Genomic DNA, 16503 nt, shown 5'->3' with positions numbered 1-16503 from the left:
CCTTAGCTGGAACATCATTGAAGGCCACCCCAGCTCCACAACTCCTGAGGGGTGGACTGAGATCACAGCAATCACTTGGGCAAATCAACTTCTTTCTCTGTCTTCCTTCCTTTCTTATAAAACTTCTACACGCAACCTTTCATTTCAGAGTCTGTCCCGGGAACCCGATCTAATGACTAACACTATTAAGGTTTAATGATCACTTCATTTCCAATATATTATGGATTAGATAAATCTACTGAAATTCATTAGATCTATTGACATGTGGAAACAGAAATTAATAATTGAGGACAGACTGTCATTATGAAAGAAATACCTAATTCATAATTATTTAAATATTCCTTCAAATTATCAATCATTTTATATTTAGTAATGTGTATTTATTGATATTTAGTTTTTAATAATGAGTTTATAGGGAAAATATGAATTTGATGAAAAAAAGCACAGTGAAATTTTATTCAGTTATGAACATTTATTTGTCTTAATTTTAGTGCAAAGCATTTCTAGACAATTTGAAAAAGGTTGTCCATAACTTGCCTTTGTTTTTAGTTCCAAAACTTTAGTTTCACTGTTAAATATGAAGATTTTTTTTTTTTAATCTTAAGAGAAGCTTCAAGTACACCTCTGAGTTTATATGCTCAGCATTCCTTCCTATGGAGAAACTCCCCCCATCCCTACAGCTGAAGGTCCTGATGGTGTGGCAGTTGTGATGCTGCCCTATCCCAAAGTTTGAGCAGTGATCCAGGCTGGGCAATAAGAGCACTCTATCACCTTTGCATTTGAGTTTATGAACTAAATAGGGTGAAAGAGACTCTTCCCTGGAATGGATATTTGCAAGACAGCTATTGGAACTTCCTATAGCCAACCTTTCCTCTGCATGCCAAGATCTTGCCAACAGAATGAAGCCAATACCCAGAGAGAAGCAAAGCTGAAAGATGATATCATTCAAGCCCCTGGTTACAGTGAGGGGATCTAGCCTGTTTTGGGGACTTCCCAATATATAAGGCAATAAATTCTATTTTACTTGACCAGTGTGAGTTGGGCTTCACTTCAAAAAATACCTGACACAAAGTTATATATTATCGCCCTTACACTCACAATCATTCTTCTGAGGACTCAATTCTCAGCCTTCTCTTTTCTAAGGACAAAGGCAAAAGCCACTACGTTCCCAATCTTTTTCCCACCGTCCTCTAGCTATTTTTCTTATGGAGCCATAACACCTGATGGTTGTAGTCACCCGGTGTTTACATTTAGTCATAAAGCACTACTTTACCATTTTGCAGCAAATATCATTTCCCATTCTTGAACACAGACCAGTTTCTATTCAAGAGACATAAATCCTGGTGTGCTACATTTTCTCCGACTTAATAATTTCTCTGTGTGCAAATGAGCTTTTGGACTGTGAAACTGCAGCCAAAGCACAGCGGTTTTCCTGATGGTAATTTTCTCAAATTGCTGACATATTGCTTCGGAAAAAATAGCCTCTGTAGTGCTAAATTTGCAAACTTCAATCTGTTGAGGCAGCAAATATCACATGCTTCATTAGAATAGTGAAGGCAAGTCAGTCATAGGACAATTAATTATGTAAACCTGCCACTCAATTGCCTAATAAATAAGTATCCCCAAGACTCAGGTGCTGCTGGCTTTTTCTGCCATTCTAAATCTGTTCCAAGAATCATGGTGACAAAACTAGCTTGATAACAAGTTTATCAAGCTTGTTTGATAACAAGTGATTTTTGCAGCTCTAGAGTAAAATAATTCTACAAATGAAAAGCCCATGACTTGGGCCATAGAGGAAGTTTAGGTTGATGTTCAACACATCTGTTAACTGCTGACATTTTCACAGGTGCTCAAGAAGCATGAATGTGCAGGCTCAAATAGAAGCACAGAACACACAGAATTGATCTCTCTTTGGTAGTCACAAGAAAAGCTTTGTAGCTTATGTAAAGCATGATTTGTACCCTATTTGCATAAGCAATTCTCGATTACAGAATCACAGGATGTTAGAGTCAGGAAGCACATAACAGATCATTTAGTATAATTCCTTGAAACTGAGATTCAGGGAGGTATCATGATTCACCTAAGATTTCACAGCTAGTGAATGACACAGCCAGGAGCAGGCACATCCATTTCCTCACAATTTGTCTGAAGCTATGTCACGACTTCTCTTCTGTAAACTGTTTCTTCACCGTAAATCATTAGTTTGCTCCAACCTCTAGCTGTGATTTGGTGACAAAAGCATTAGAACTAGGGTTAGAGAGCCAAGATTTAAGTCCTAGCCTTGACCCTCTAGATTTATGATCTTGGTCAAATCACATAACCTTTCTGAACTCCATTTTCTGCATCTTCATCTTTTCCTCTATCTTCCGGGGCTGTCACTAGAGTTAAATAAAATAATACATAAAGCACTTTGGTAGACTGCAAATCACTTTGCAAATACAAGGTATAGTATTTATAACCAAACTTCACCATGGTTAAAAGAAAAAAAAATCAATCATAGTAATCATCAATAACTGTTCCGTACTGTTCTTGGCATAGCATTGAGCAAATTTTTCCACAAGGAACTTACCCAGAGGGTAAATCCCTATCTACAAGCAGTTTATATTTTAAAGAAATGAATTCCTGTTCTTTTATTAAGCCACAAAAGTCAGAGTATTTTGCCTAGTAAACAGAGATATGATGAATCTGGGAGACTGTCATTTAGGATACCTTTGGCTGTACCAGGAAGCCCTGACCCACAGTGTCTAAAGCAAGAGGTAGGACAACTTCAGTTATAGTTTGTCAGGGTCCCAATTCAGCTTCTTAGCAATCTTTTGGCTCTGCCTTTCTTCATATGTTGGCATCTTCCTCAGCTGGTAGCAAGATGGCTGCAGCAGTGTTTCTAAATATCACATCCCAACGAGATAAAGTTGTTGAAAAGGTCTATGTCTTTAGTGTTGCCTACTTAAAAAGCAAAGAAGCTTGTCCAGAAGTCTCCAGCAGATTTCTGCCCTCTTTAGCCTGAAATGGACACCACAGAACTATGAATGGCTTAAGATTATCAGAATACATTTCCCTGAGTGGCAGATGGAACCAATTTTTCCTTGAACTTGGGTAATAGGCTAAAGAGGTGGATACTTAAGCAAAATTAGGAAGGAGAGATGCAAAGAATTCTGATGCCATACTTTTCTCATTGTTCTGTGTCTTCATCATTAGTCATGCCTCCTAGGCAGCAATTATCAATACAGGTGATGGTCCTGGTAGAGACAGAGGAGAAACTCCTAATTGACACCAGCTCACTTTCTAGGTTGTCAACTGTAAAACAGTGGGGAGTCCCTAGAAACTAAATCAGTTTGAGTTTTGTCAGCATCCTGTTTCTTTGTTGTATGTTACCTGCTATGTGATGTTATGTTAAGAATCATGCCGAAAAACAGAAGAGCAAGTTGTAAGTATTTATGATCAGTTTAATGGAGAAAAAAAAACAGATTTTCAGAAATCTAGAAAGAAGATGAGCATCAGTCTGGAAGATTGAGAAAAATAATTATCTGAGGTTGAGAATACGGGATCAGTTGGATTCAAGAATGACATAGGAAATGGGACTGAACACATGAGGAAAGTCAAGCAAAAAGTAGGAAATCCAAGAGCAAGGTTAGCAGGAAAGCCCAAGTGGAGAAAGACTTTCACATTCAAAACAAGTTTAAGAAAATGTAAAAGCCAAAAGAAATCCATTTGAGAGCCAGATTTGGCTCTTGAGCTTCCAATCTGTCTTTATTGGTAGAAGACTTGAGAAGAATCATTTGAAGGTATCTGATTTCTATTATTCAAATGTAGAAACATTTGCAGAAGCCTAAAGTTTGATCATTTTTCTGAAACATTTTTGTCCCTTATAGTGTTTAAAATTTCCATATATCCAATTCTTTTCCAAAAACCAATTCAATTTAATTCTATTCCATGTATGGATTTCATATATAATATCAAATGTAAGGAGTTTCTCAAAATTTTATCCCAAAACATTGTATGTTTTCAAGACTGATTCTCAACTTAAGTAAAACATCTCCTATTCCTCAGTAGTAAGACTCTTAAGTATCTATGCAATTCAATCATCTTGTTCATTCCTACTGGAGTGGCAGTGGATCTAGCAGAAATTGAATGTGCTTTTGTTCTAACCAGTGTATCAAAGATGGCTGCTTTCCACCTCTCTTTTAAACATTCTGAGCTGTATGTGCCAACCATATTCAGACAAAGTGAGTGGATGATTTCCTACACCATTTTATGGAGGGATTTGCTTCACAGTCATAGTGCTAATAGTCACCCTGCAGCTCAGCTTTGCAATCTTATTTCTTCTTACCCTATTCTTGCCCCCAAATTGGATTACCATAAAAGACAACTGAAGTCGCTTTCTCAACCATGTCAGGAGACCAGGGAGATGACTGCATAAATGTCAAAATAAGTCAGCATTCATAAATGCATTGAGACAGGGCAAATGTACCTGAATCTATTTTTGGCTGGTGAAAACTCTTACCATTTTTGGCGGTGTGAACAGTCACGCGCATGCAGTCTCGGCTCAATGCAAACGCTGGCAGTAGCTTTGATTTGTTTCTATGGTTTCAAATCACTGCAGATGACAGCCGTGATGCAGCTCACAGTAATGACTCCTGGTAAAAATCTGGTTGCAACACCTTCCTTCTCCAGCTCCCTTTAAGAAAAACTGTCACAAAATCAGCAACTCTGATTTACTGAGGGCTTTTTTTTTTTTTTTTTTGTAATCACTACTTTTTAAGTGATTGATATTTCTTTGATTATGGTGTAGAGAGAAAAAGAGTTTGGGTTGGGTTAATGAAATATCTAAGTGCTACAGATGAAAAATGTAAGTTTTGAATTTCAAGAATGAAGCACCAAGCCTCCTATGTTATCTGGCTGAGTGCCCCGCCTCACTAATTTTAGTATACGTGCTGCTGAAGTGAGCACTCCTGACTCAATAATCATTATTGATATATATTTTTAAAGATGTTATTTATTTATTCATGAGAGAGACACACAAACACAGAGGCAGAGACACAGGCAGAGGGAGAAGCAGGCTCCATGCAGGGAGCCCAATGTGGGATTCAATTCCGGGTCTCCAGGATCACACCCTGGGCTGAAGGCGGTGCTAAACCGCTGAGCCACTAGGGCTGCCCTCATTATTGATATTTAATGAGATCTTAACGTGCCTGCTTCAGTCTTTTGTTTGGATGGTATTTTGCTATGTAACAATTCACTTTGGTCACTTGAAAACATTTATTGGAACATTACTAGATAAGTCAAATACCTAAGGCTATCCTTAAGAAATTTAAGGAGTCACAAAGTTAGATGCATTCATCATGATGAGGGTAGCAGGGAAAGAAAAGAACTTATTATAATAAGGATAGAAAAAAATTGTTTTTTATTTCTAGACCAACCACTTCCTGTCCTAGTAAATTTGTGAGAGACATTTGCAGAATGGATATCTAGAAAAATATACATCTATTTATTTATAAATTTATTATTTATTTATAAATAATTTACTTATTATTTATAAATATATATTTATTATATAAATAAAAATATTTATTCTATAGGGCTTTGACTAAAAATTTCTATGAGACTCTCACTTTTATATACTGGGTTGAATAGTGTCCCCCAAAACCTCAGATCCACTCAGAACCTTGGAAGATCATTCTATTTGGAAATAACGTCTTTGCAGACCTAATTAGCTCAGATGAGGTCACCCTGAAGCAGGGTATTGGGGCCCTAAATCCAATCACTGTTGTCCTCGTAAGAAAAGGACAGACATGCAGAGACACACGAGGAAGAAGTCCATCTGATAACAGAGGCATTTATTGGAGTGATGTAGCTCCATGCCAAAGAACACTGGGCATCACCAGCAACCGCCAGTAGCTAGGAGAGAGCATGAAACAGATTCTCCCTCAGACACTCCAGAAAGAACCAACCTTTTCAACACCTTGATTTTAGACTTCTGGACTCCAAAACTATGAGAAAATAAATTCCTATTGTTGTAAGTCACCCAGCTTGTGGTACTTTGTTATAGTAGCCCTAGGAAATTAACACAGCTTGTAAGGGGCCGAACCAGGTACTGCTGCAAGGAGTCCCTTTACCCATGTTCATAAGGCCAAGACTAAAAGTTGGCACCCTTGGCTCCTTTTTTTAAGCCTCCAGTTTACCTTTATAAGGTATAAGGTATACCATATGTAAGTACCTATATACCTATATAAGTACCTTTACCTATATAAGTCATCAAGGTCTTTTACCCCTACAAAAGAATAACCAACTCAAAGAAAAAAGTTTTTTTTTCTTGAAGGCTTAAGCATAGGCAGCCTAGTAATCCATCCTATGCCTTCATTCCTACTAGATTCCACCTTGACCCTGGAAGAGAGCCAGAGGATCCTTTCCAAATTAAAAGTTCCACCCAACCGAAGATTTTCTTATAATATCATAAATGGGAATTTAGAGAAAGAACGAATTTAAAGAGCAGTCCAAGTTAAAGAAAGGGTTCTTATCTCTTTATTTTCTAATTGTATTTGCTAAAAGGTATAATTGACATATAACTATATTGATTTCAGGTGTACAAAATAATGATTTGACATTTGTATATATTGCAAAGTACTCACCTCAATAAATCTATTTATTATCTGTCCTCATATGAAGTTAACCTTTAGGTTAACTTGGCAACTTTCAAGCATGAGCTACAATATTATTGACCATAGTTACAATACTGTACATTATATCCCATGGCTAATTTATTCTACAAACAGAAGCTTATACCTCTGAACCCCCTTTACCATTTCTTCTATTCACCATCCTCCATCCCCTCAAGCAACCACTCTATATGAGTTTTGTTCTGTTTGGTTTTGTTTGTTTTGTTTTTTAGATTCCACATATAAGTGAAATCATACAGTATTTGTATTTCTCTTTCTGACTCATTTTGCTTATCATAATACCCTCAAAGTCTATGCATGTGTCACAGACAGCAAGATTTCATATTTTTCTATGGTTGAGTAGTATTCCATATCTACAAACATAGATATCTTATATCTTCCACATCATCTTTATCCATTTATCCATCAATGGACATTTAGGTTGTTTCCATATCTTGGTTATTATAAATAATGCTGCAATGAATATAGGGGTACATATATGTTTTCAAGTTAGTGTTTCATTTTCTTCAGAAAAATACCCAGAAGTGGAATTGCTGAGTTATATGGTAGCTCCATTTTTAACTTTTTGAGAATCCTCCATACAATTTTCCCTAGTGCCTTACCACTTTACATTCCCACCAATAGCATGCCATTGTCCTTTTTTCTCCATTTCTTCACCAATAGTTATTTCTCATCTTTTTGATAATAGCCATTCTAACAAGTGTAAAAGGTGAGATCTAATGTGTGATTTGTGATCTGTGTTTCCCTGATGATTATTGATGCTGAGCATCTTTCCATGTGACTATGGGCCATCTGTATTTTTCTTTGGAAAAATGTCTACTCAGCTCCTCTGCCCATTTTGTAATTGAAGTATTTGGTTTGTTGGTTGCTTTGTTTGCTGCTAATGAGTTGTATGAGTTCATTATATATTTTGGATATTAACCACTGGGGTTAGTGTAATGAAGGTCACTTGAAGAATGTGGTTTCCATGCAGTGATAGCAAATACCTGTTGCCATGGTTTTAAGAGAAAAGGAAAGGAGACAAATTTATGACAGTGAATACAGAGGATGCTTTTAAGGAGGTTTGCTGCAAAAGGGAGCAAGGAAACTGAGTGTTAGTTGTTGAGGGAAGTGTAGTCAAGATACTTTTTTTATAAGCTTGTTGGAATGATCCATTAAAAAATGAAAAAAATGGTAACGTAAGAGAAAGAGGAGAGAATTTCTGGAATGTTGTTCTTGAATAGACAAAAAGGGATGGCATCTAATGACAAGTAAAGCAGCCAGCTTTAGATAGGAAGATGGGTAATTTATCTGCAAGAACAGGTAAGAATGCAGAGGAGGTGCTAATGCTTTTAAGTAAGTAGATGTAGTGGTGAAAGTCTATGAAGGTTTTCTTCTGATTAGTTCCATTTCTTAGTAAAGGAGGAAGAACAGACATCAGCTGAGCATAGGAGTGATGTTGAGGTTCAAGTAAAATGAAAAAAGTCCCCATATGATCACCTCAAAAAGACAAATGAAATGGCCTAGAGATGTATAGAATGCTTACCTGATAGAATTAAGGGCCCACTTGAGGTTCATGATCAGAATTTCAAGCGAGACAAGGTAACCTGGTTTAGTTTTTTTCCCACCAGATCAGCTTCAGAATAACAGCAATTTGGACTTAACGAAAATCTAGTTTTGCCAAAATACCAGCACAAAGAGAACAGCAAAATAATTAAAGATGTATACAAGAGAGGTCCTGTAATAACTGACCATGAAACTTAGGCTGCGAAAAGAGAGAATACAGATATCAAAAAAAAGAGGAAAGTTGGAAATGTGGAATTGATAAAAATGAAGGCTCAAGGGGAGTCAAAAGATTGCTGGAATTAGAATGCTAGAAGGAGCATGACATGAAGATAAGAAGTGGTGTTCAGAGAGTGAGGAGCATGAAATTCAGATGAAAGAGATGCAATTATTGGTGATAAAGAAATTCAAGGGTGTGATCACAGCATTGAGTGGCTAGACTAGAGAATATTGCTGAAGGGAAAGACTTGAAAGCACTGAATGACCAGGGTGCTGTATACTGAAATTATCAAGAATTAAAACAAGAGTTGTGTAGGAGTAAGTAACATGATTTGGGAGTTAAAATTACGAAGAAATTAGGGGTGTTGACAGCAATGATGAGTCATATAATTTGATGACATGAGATCCCAAAACAGCAAGTTTTAAGGAGGAAAGAAGGAGAATGGAAGAAGCAATGGTGAACAAGGAAAACAAGACCTACCCAATCTCAAGACACACCCAATCTCAAGACCCAGTGGAAAGAAAAAATAGCAACCCCCATAGGGTGCTAATGCTTTCATTAGAGCAAGAAGGTAAAAGAAATATTTAAAAATCTAGATTGAGGATATAAATTACATAAATTACACTGTGGGCACTGTGGAAAGGTTTCCAAAACTGAAGAGGGTGGCAAAAGGACACAGAGTCTAAAGGTGAGTAGAGCGAGGAGGATAGGGAATACCCGGGAGTCTGTGGAGTTTTGTGGTACGTAAATAGGTATAAAGAGTATGGTTAGCATCATGCTTTATTTGTCTATTCCTTTCCATATCCACATTTGCTCCTTCTTTATCAGTTCTCTGTATTACAGCAAGTGTGATCTTATAAGGATGCAAATTTGAACCTCTTTAATGATTTCTATTAATCTTTACATAAAGACTAAAATCCTTAGTGTAATTCACAAAAATCTGCACAAGCACCACTGTTAGCTGTCCAGACTCAACATGTGCATCCCAGTCGTATTGCCTTTTTAACATTCTAAAACACTAAATTCTTTCCTGTCTCACAGACTCTGTACTTCCTTCTGCCTACAGTACTTCCCTCCACACACAAACCCCCAGTTTTGCCTACTTAACTCCTACTTTTCCTTCGATTTCAGCTCGAACTGTCACCAAGATAGGTCATGTTCCCCTGTTTGATGATCTCATAGAAATAGTTGCTTCACAGCACTTACAATGGCTAGCAATTATGTATTTGTGATTATCTGGTTCATGTCTGTCAACTCTCACTAGAGTAAGTTCCATGAAGACAAAGATAATAACTGTTGCTTTTACCTTTACATGCCCAGAACCTCATTAATCTAATGCTTGTTATATGTTCAATAAATATTTATTAAATGGCTTGCTCTAGAGGACACTGTCTCCAGCACTACAATGAGGCAAATATTATTAGCATGATACCATCCATGTCCATGTTCCTCCTTATTGATAGAGTAATCTGATAGTAGAGAAGCATTAGAAATAAAATTTCAGCTTTCCTTAGAAAATAAAATTTCTTAATATCTAAAAAGCTATTACAAATGGATAACAAAAATATTAACACAGCAATAGAAAAACGGGCTAAATACACAACAGGTACTTCATTAGCAAAGAGATACAAATGGCCATTAAACACACAAAAGATTAACTCCACTAATACTCAAGGAGCATGGAAACACAAAGAATGCCATTACTGCAGAGATAAAAACTACATGTATTTTTATATTCTTATTGAAATTAACATCAATTTTTTAAGTAATTAAGAACTACTGGTAAACACTGACAGTTTCTACATATCGAAATGAACAGAAAAAGAACTTTATTGTCTACTAATGCTGTCCTGGGAGTAGCCTAGATCTCCTGGTTACAAGAACTTCAAATTAACTAATTAATTATTTTTAAATGGATGAAATGAACACAGTACCAACAAAATAACAAGGAATTACCAGACCAAAAGAAAAAAGAAAAAAAAACAGTTTGAGAAAAGAATATATGAAAGATGTTTTTGCAAAACTCTGAATTTTTTTTTTTTTTTTTTTTTTTTATGATAGTCAGAGAGAGAGAGAGAGGCAGAGACACAGGCCGAGGGAGAAGCAGGCTCCATGCACCAGGAGCAAGACGTGGGATTCGATTCCGGGTCTCCAGGATCGCGCCCTGGGCCAAAGGCAGGCGCCAAACCGCTGCGCCACCCAGGGATCCCTAAAACTCTGAAAATTTTAAGTTTCATTTTTATGGTCTCTCAGGTCAGAAGGAATAAAAATCTAAGCCCCATCTCCCATAAAATAATATTTCAATTGGAACTTCCCACAAAATCATTGAGACTCCAAAGGATTATATACCATGATAAGAGAGAACCATACTCATATCAGCCTTTGCATCATTTTGTAGTTCAGGTTTGAATGACTTAGGTAGGCCAGGAAACCCTGGTTCTTCAACGTAGAATAAGCCTCTTCCAAACTTGCTGAGTTTCTAGGTACTGCCAGAGGCAGTATAAACCTTCTCTGGAAGAAAATTTCATGCTAGGCCTCAAAAACGTTCTTACAAATAACTTTTCAAGAATGATGAGATAAGAAACACACACATGCATGCATAGACACACACATACACACACACACACACACACACAACTTGAGCAAGAACTAACAGAAACCACAAACAGTAAAAACAGATCCACTAAGACTTCAGATATTGGAATTATCAGACTCATCATGTGGTAACATAAACTTATTATCAAAATCCAAGCAATGTAGTATGAGAAAGGAAAAATGAAGACCAGTATTACAGACATTAGAGGCACAAGTTCCAAATAACAACAGAAACCAGTAATACATAAAAATTTATACTCTAGCAGGACCAAATTAGGTTTATCTGAGAAATGTAAGGTCAGTTTAACAATGGAAATATCTAAATGTTGAGATCAGAAATACGCAGACGTTTCATTGATGAGCCTCTTCCTCTGGACATACTTCAATAAATTGTATGACTTCATTGTATCTGCACTTCTAGAATTGGCCATCCTTTTTGATTAACACCTTGTTTTACACAAGTGTATTTAATGTTGTTCATAAGTATATTTAATTATGTCATAGCAGAGGTTACAAAGTAGAGACTTTGGGTCAGGTTCAGCACACAAATTGTTTTATTTGGCCTGAGATATTTTAAAGAAATGGAAGCCAGCATTTATAAACTGAAAAACTTCAATAAATCCAGATTTTTGGCATCTCTCAAAAAAATAGAAATATCTGGCAATACTAGCCATATTTCTGCATGGAAATAATCAGCTACAACTGAGGAATAACTGCTCCCTCTAGATAGGGTGTACTCTCCTGTTAGCTATAATCTCGGCCACTCTGGTTAAGTGTCATTTGCCATTAATCTATATGTGTTCTTTTTCCCCCTTCTTAGAGTAAATTTGGTAGAAAAATAAAGTACTTGTTCTATCTCTCAGATTAGGGAAAATAGAAAATCGGACAAAGAATGGTCTATATGTCAAGAAAAGTGGAGGAAAACATTTATTGGTGGAAATGAACAATATCACTTCATGGTTAGTACACCAATACCTGGTCAGCTTCACTCCTTTATGTTACTCGCCTAGCTCGATAAGGTGTTCTGTTGGTGACCTCTGAGTTAGTCACATCCAAATGGCCTGAGAGCAGTCTATTTCATGCTAGCAACTTACCAAATTTATACTCTGTTATGTGTTGACATTATAATTTAATTTTCAAAACGCAATCTCATTGCTTGAATTCCCAGGTGCCTGGAAAGCACCTCACTAGTCCCAAATGCTAACAGAACTTAAAAGTTGCAATTGCTACTTGTTATCTACCTTGACTCTTATCCAGCTAACATCTCTGTTGTCTTTCTCCTCTTGTTTCCTCCTCCCAAAATAAGCTGTTACTAAATCTTAAAAAAAAGAAAAAAGTTGACAGGAATGTTCACACTGTGACCACAAAATATAATAGTAAGTTGGTATCTCAAGTGTAAGTCGATTCTCATAAACATTTGTCCAAACTACATAAACACTATTGCTGCATATGGAGCAAAATAGACTTAAGAGTAACAGTTACTAAAAAAAAAAAAAAAAAAAAAAAAAAAGAGTAACAGTTACTTATCATAATGCTGTCCCTGCTCTTTGAGGAAGTTATCACCAGTGAGATTTATTGCCCCACAAGGCTAAAACCCAGCCCAAGCCCACAGAGCAAGATCATGTCTTTTCATCCATGGAACCTCAACACAGCATTAAATCTCTCTCAGAGGAGATGCGTAATTTGATTGAATGAATGAATTAATGAGTGAACAAGTAGATACTCAAGCCTCTCCTTAATCTTGCCTCTTCTATTATAATTACTATCGTGTGGTATTTATAGTAGGGCTTGTAAATGTCTTGACATTTACTTATGCTAAAATAGATCATACAAAATTCTTTAAATGGAAATTATATCACAAGTCCCCAGAATTGTCTACATTTATTTAAATATGTATCCAGAAAGAAGTTGATTTTCCTCTTTGTTAATGAAGGTTGCTTATACAAATGACTAGATTTCAAATTGGAGATGCTGTGTCAGAATACAGTTTACACAGATGGCCCCCAACTTAACAATGATTCAACTTACAATCTTCAACTCTTCAATGGTGCAAAAGTGATGTGCAATCAGTAGGAACCATATTTCAAATTTTGATCTTTTCCTGGACTGGTAGTATGCAGTATGATGCTCTCTTGTGATGTGGGGCAGCTCCCGGTCAGCCATGCAATTATGAGGGCCAGCCCAACTGTAGGCTAATGTAAGTGTTCTGAACACAGTTAAGGTAGACTAAGCTATGATGTTTAGTAGGTTAGGTGTATTAAAATGCATTCTAGACTTAGAGTATTTTCAAATTACAAAGGGTTTATCAGGACTTAACCTCGACATAAGCTGAGGAAGATCTGCACTAGCTTACACTCTTAATACCATTTTAGAGGTTAAAATTAGCAAAAGGACTGCTTCAAGATAATAATACAAACTAGATGTATAGGTTTATCAGGTTGTCAACCCAGGAGGCAGAGAGATCCCCAAAACATTGGGATAAAAGCTAAGGAAATGTAACCAAACTTTTTCTAAATATCATGTGTTTTAAAAGAAAAAGAAAGTCATATAAGCATGATTTCTTATGTTTAGACTCAACCCTGAGAGACAGCAAGAGGGGTCCAGAAGTGTTTGTGTCTAATACAACGAAGCTTTAATAGAGCAATATTTGTTTTAGGGGTGAGTCGTATAAACATACATGAAATTTGTTTGCTAAGTGCTACTTGAAATTTATAAGAAAGGACAAAGTACCTTTCAGTAGATAATAGGACAAAGGCCAAGTTCATACAAGTTAATAGCATAGCAGGACCAGAATCCCAGGTCACCCAAATCCACTTGTGGTGGTCTGCCCTCCAGCATACTGTACCATAGGGTTACGATTTGAGAATAAATTGGTGTGCAGAAAGCTCAGTGTCTTACCTGTGACACCGTGTCTGCCATCTTCAAGAAAGTTGACAAGAATGTACAGTTCTTAGAATGGTAGCAGAGGCTGGGGTAACCAAGTTACTTATGGAAGATATAATGAGGCTACTTACGTTGACACACCATTGTTTTTGATTGCAAATGTTGATGCAAATAAATTTTGGCCTAAAATCTGAAAGAGTAACTACATCACCTAATGTGCTCATACAGATGGCCCCCAACTTAACTATGTTTCTTTAATGGTGCAATTTTTCTTTAATTGTGCAAAAGGGATATGCATTTAGTAGCAACCATACTTCAAATTTTGAATATTGAAGCAACACAAGTACCCCAATAATAATCCTGTGTGCTCTAAAAGAAACACTTTCCACATCATCTTAAGTGTTCAGGCATTCCAAATATGTAAGTTAGATATAAACTCTTTCAGGCATGCGATATTAAAGGTCATTGTGGCGATATTAGAACAGAAACACTGATTCGTCACACATAGGTGTTACATAGATTATAGAAAATAGTCCCTTCATTTAAAGACACTTTAAAAAATTAAGGAGCCTCTCCAGATATCATGAAGCCAGATCAGAATAAAATTGAAATAAAATGAATATAAACTTAAGTTACAACATATTTGAAAACACCTTTTGATATGGAAAAGGAAGTAGGAGAGTATCAACCAGAGAAGTGATAATTATGGAGTTTCAGATTTGTCATTGTGTCTCTAGCAACGCGTAGAAGGATGCAGTAACATTTTGGCCAAGAGGTGTGTAGTGTACTAGGCAGATCTGGCTAGTGTCTAGGATGCCAAAACATTTCATGGGTTATCACAGCCAGTATCTCTAAAAAACAAATAATTTCCTTTGGACCAGTTCTATAGTCAACCCACCTTCTGGTCTTAATTTGGTTTCCTTGGTAAGTTTATGTACCAGGGAGAGAATGTATTGATAGGCTGATAGGAACGTCTGGTCTGCTTGGCAGTTCTAACTGTAAAGTAAATTAGTAAATTGTCTTACAGGTATACACCCGTCTGTAAGTTTTATTAAGCTGTCTCAACTACCCAATGTCCTTATCACCTTCAGTGAGTATACACACTCAATGCCTCAAATCATAAGCTGAAAGGGCAGACTTTGGACTTTGGTAACTTTAGTAGGAGACACAGCCTAGGAGGCCCAACCTGGATAGCTTGTTGGTCTCTAATCAAAATGATTATAATTACCAGCCCACACAGAGCCACTGGATCCCAGAGCTCATGATTACAACTTACTCTACATATTCCTTAATAATTCAGTGAAGGTAATTAATCTCCTATAAAGCTACTAATAAATCCAGAGATATGATAGCTTTTTCACCCAAGAGCCTACACTGTTTGTTTCTGTCCATAATGCAACTCTCACCCCTAAGAATGGGGAAGGGGGGGGGTGGGAAGGAAGGGAGTAAAGAAGGGTGGGGCATGGAAAGGGAGAGAGGGAGGGAAGGAGGGGGAAAGATAAGAAAGGAGGGGGGACGGAGACAAGGTGCGGGGAGTGACAGGAGGGAGAAAGGAGGGAGGAAGGAAAGAAAGAAGGAAGGGGAGGGAAGGATTCAGGAGCCAGTTAGCTGGGTTTGAATCCTAGGTCTACTGCTTACAGAGCTGTGTGAACTTAAGTAAATTACTTACTGTTTTAGTGCTTTAGTGTTCTCATAGGAAAAATGGGGATAACAGGATCTACTTCATATCCTGTGGGGATTAGAGTTAATATGCAAAAATACTTAGAACATTGCCTGGCACATTTCAAATGGTTTTGCATTTTCTTCCTCCCTCCCTCCATCCAAGTTTATTTTTAATTCTTTAATTTTTAAATTTTATTTTAGAAATGCTCCATGCCCAATGTGAGGCTTGAACTCAAGACCCTGAGATTAAGAGTCACATGCTCCACAGACTGAGCCAGCCAGGCACCTGCTGCATTTAATTTCTAATCAATTTTCTAATCCTACTAATTCTAATGCTACTGAAACTGCAAAATCCTAAGATCAATTTCTTAAGTGCACAAAATATAGCACAATGCCCACTGATTATGAAAACAGTATTTCCATAAATATAACAAATGAGCCTGTGCTTGTTAAATTTGAATATACAAAAGAAGTAACTGGGTATCTTATTAAAATGCAGGTTCTGATTCCATTGGCCTGGGATTCTGCATTTCTAGGGTTCCCAGGTGATGCTGACACTGCTGGTCTGATTTTGAGTAGCTAGGTTACGGATGGCTTGACTTAAATACATATATGCATACACACGTAAGATAAACAAAGTAAAATAAAATATTTTAAATAAGAGACTATTATGCTAAGTGAAATAAGTCAGAGAACGATAAATACCATAGGATTTCACTCACATGCGGAATTTAAAAAAACAAACAAATGAACATGGGGGGGGAAGGAGAGGCAAACCATAAAACAGATTTTTAACTACAGAGAATAAACTGAGGGTTGCTGGAGGGGAAAGAGACAGGTGATGAGTTAAATGGGTGATGGGTATGAAGGAGGACACTTGTGAGGAGCACTGGGTGTTGTATGTAAGTGATGAATCATTACATTCTA

The 16503-nt window shown here is 36.9% G+C and overlaps 1 long non-coding RNA gene across 1 annotated transcript; it reads right to left on the bottom strand.

The window, feature by feature from the left end:
• Positions 1–565: 565 nt before the first annotated feature.
• LOC119868012 lies at positions 566–15616 on the bottom strand. Its single transcript, XR_005385508.1, has 3 exons — positions 15584–15616; positions 4502–4675; positions 566–3000 (listed from the first exon to the last, which is right to left on the bottom strand). It is a non-coding gene; the product is annotated as an uncharacterized LOC119868012 (long non-coding RNA).
• Between the last annotated feature and the right edge of the window lie 887 nt (positions 15617–16503).

Source organism: Canis lupus, chromosome 38 (genome assembly GCF_011100685.1).
Source record: "Canis lupus familiaris isolate Mischka breed German Shepherd chromosome 38, alternate assembly UU_Cfam_GSD_1.0, whole genome shotgun sequence".
NCBI lineage: Eukaryota > Metazoa > Chordata > Mammalia > Carnivora > Canidae > Canis > Canis lupus.
Note: the sequence above shows the minus strand (reverse complement) of the source record. Positions and strands in the feature narration are given on the sequence as shown.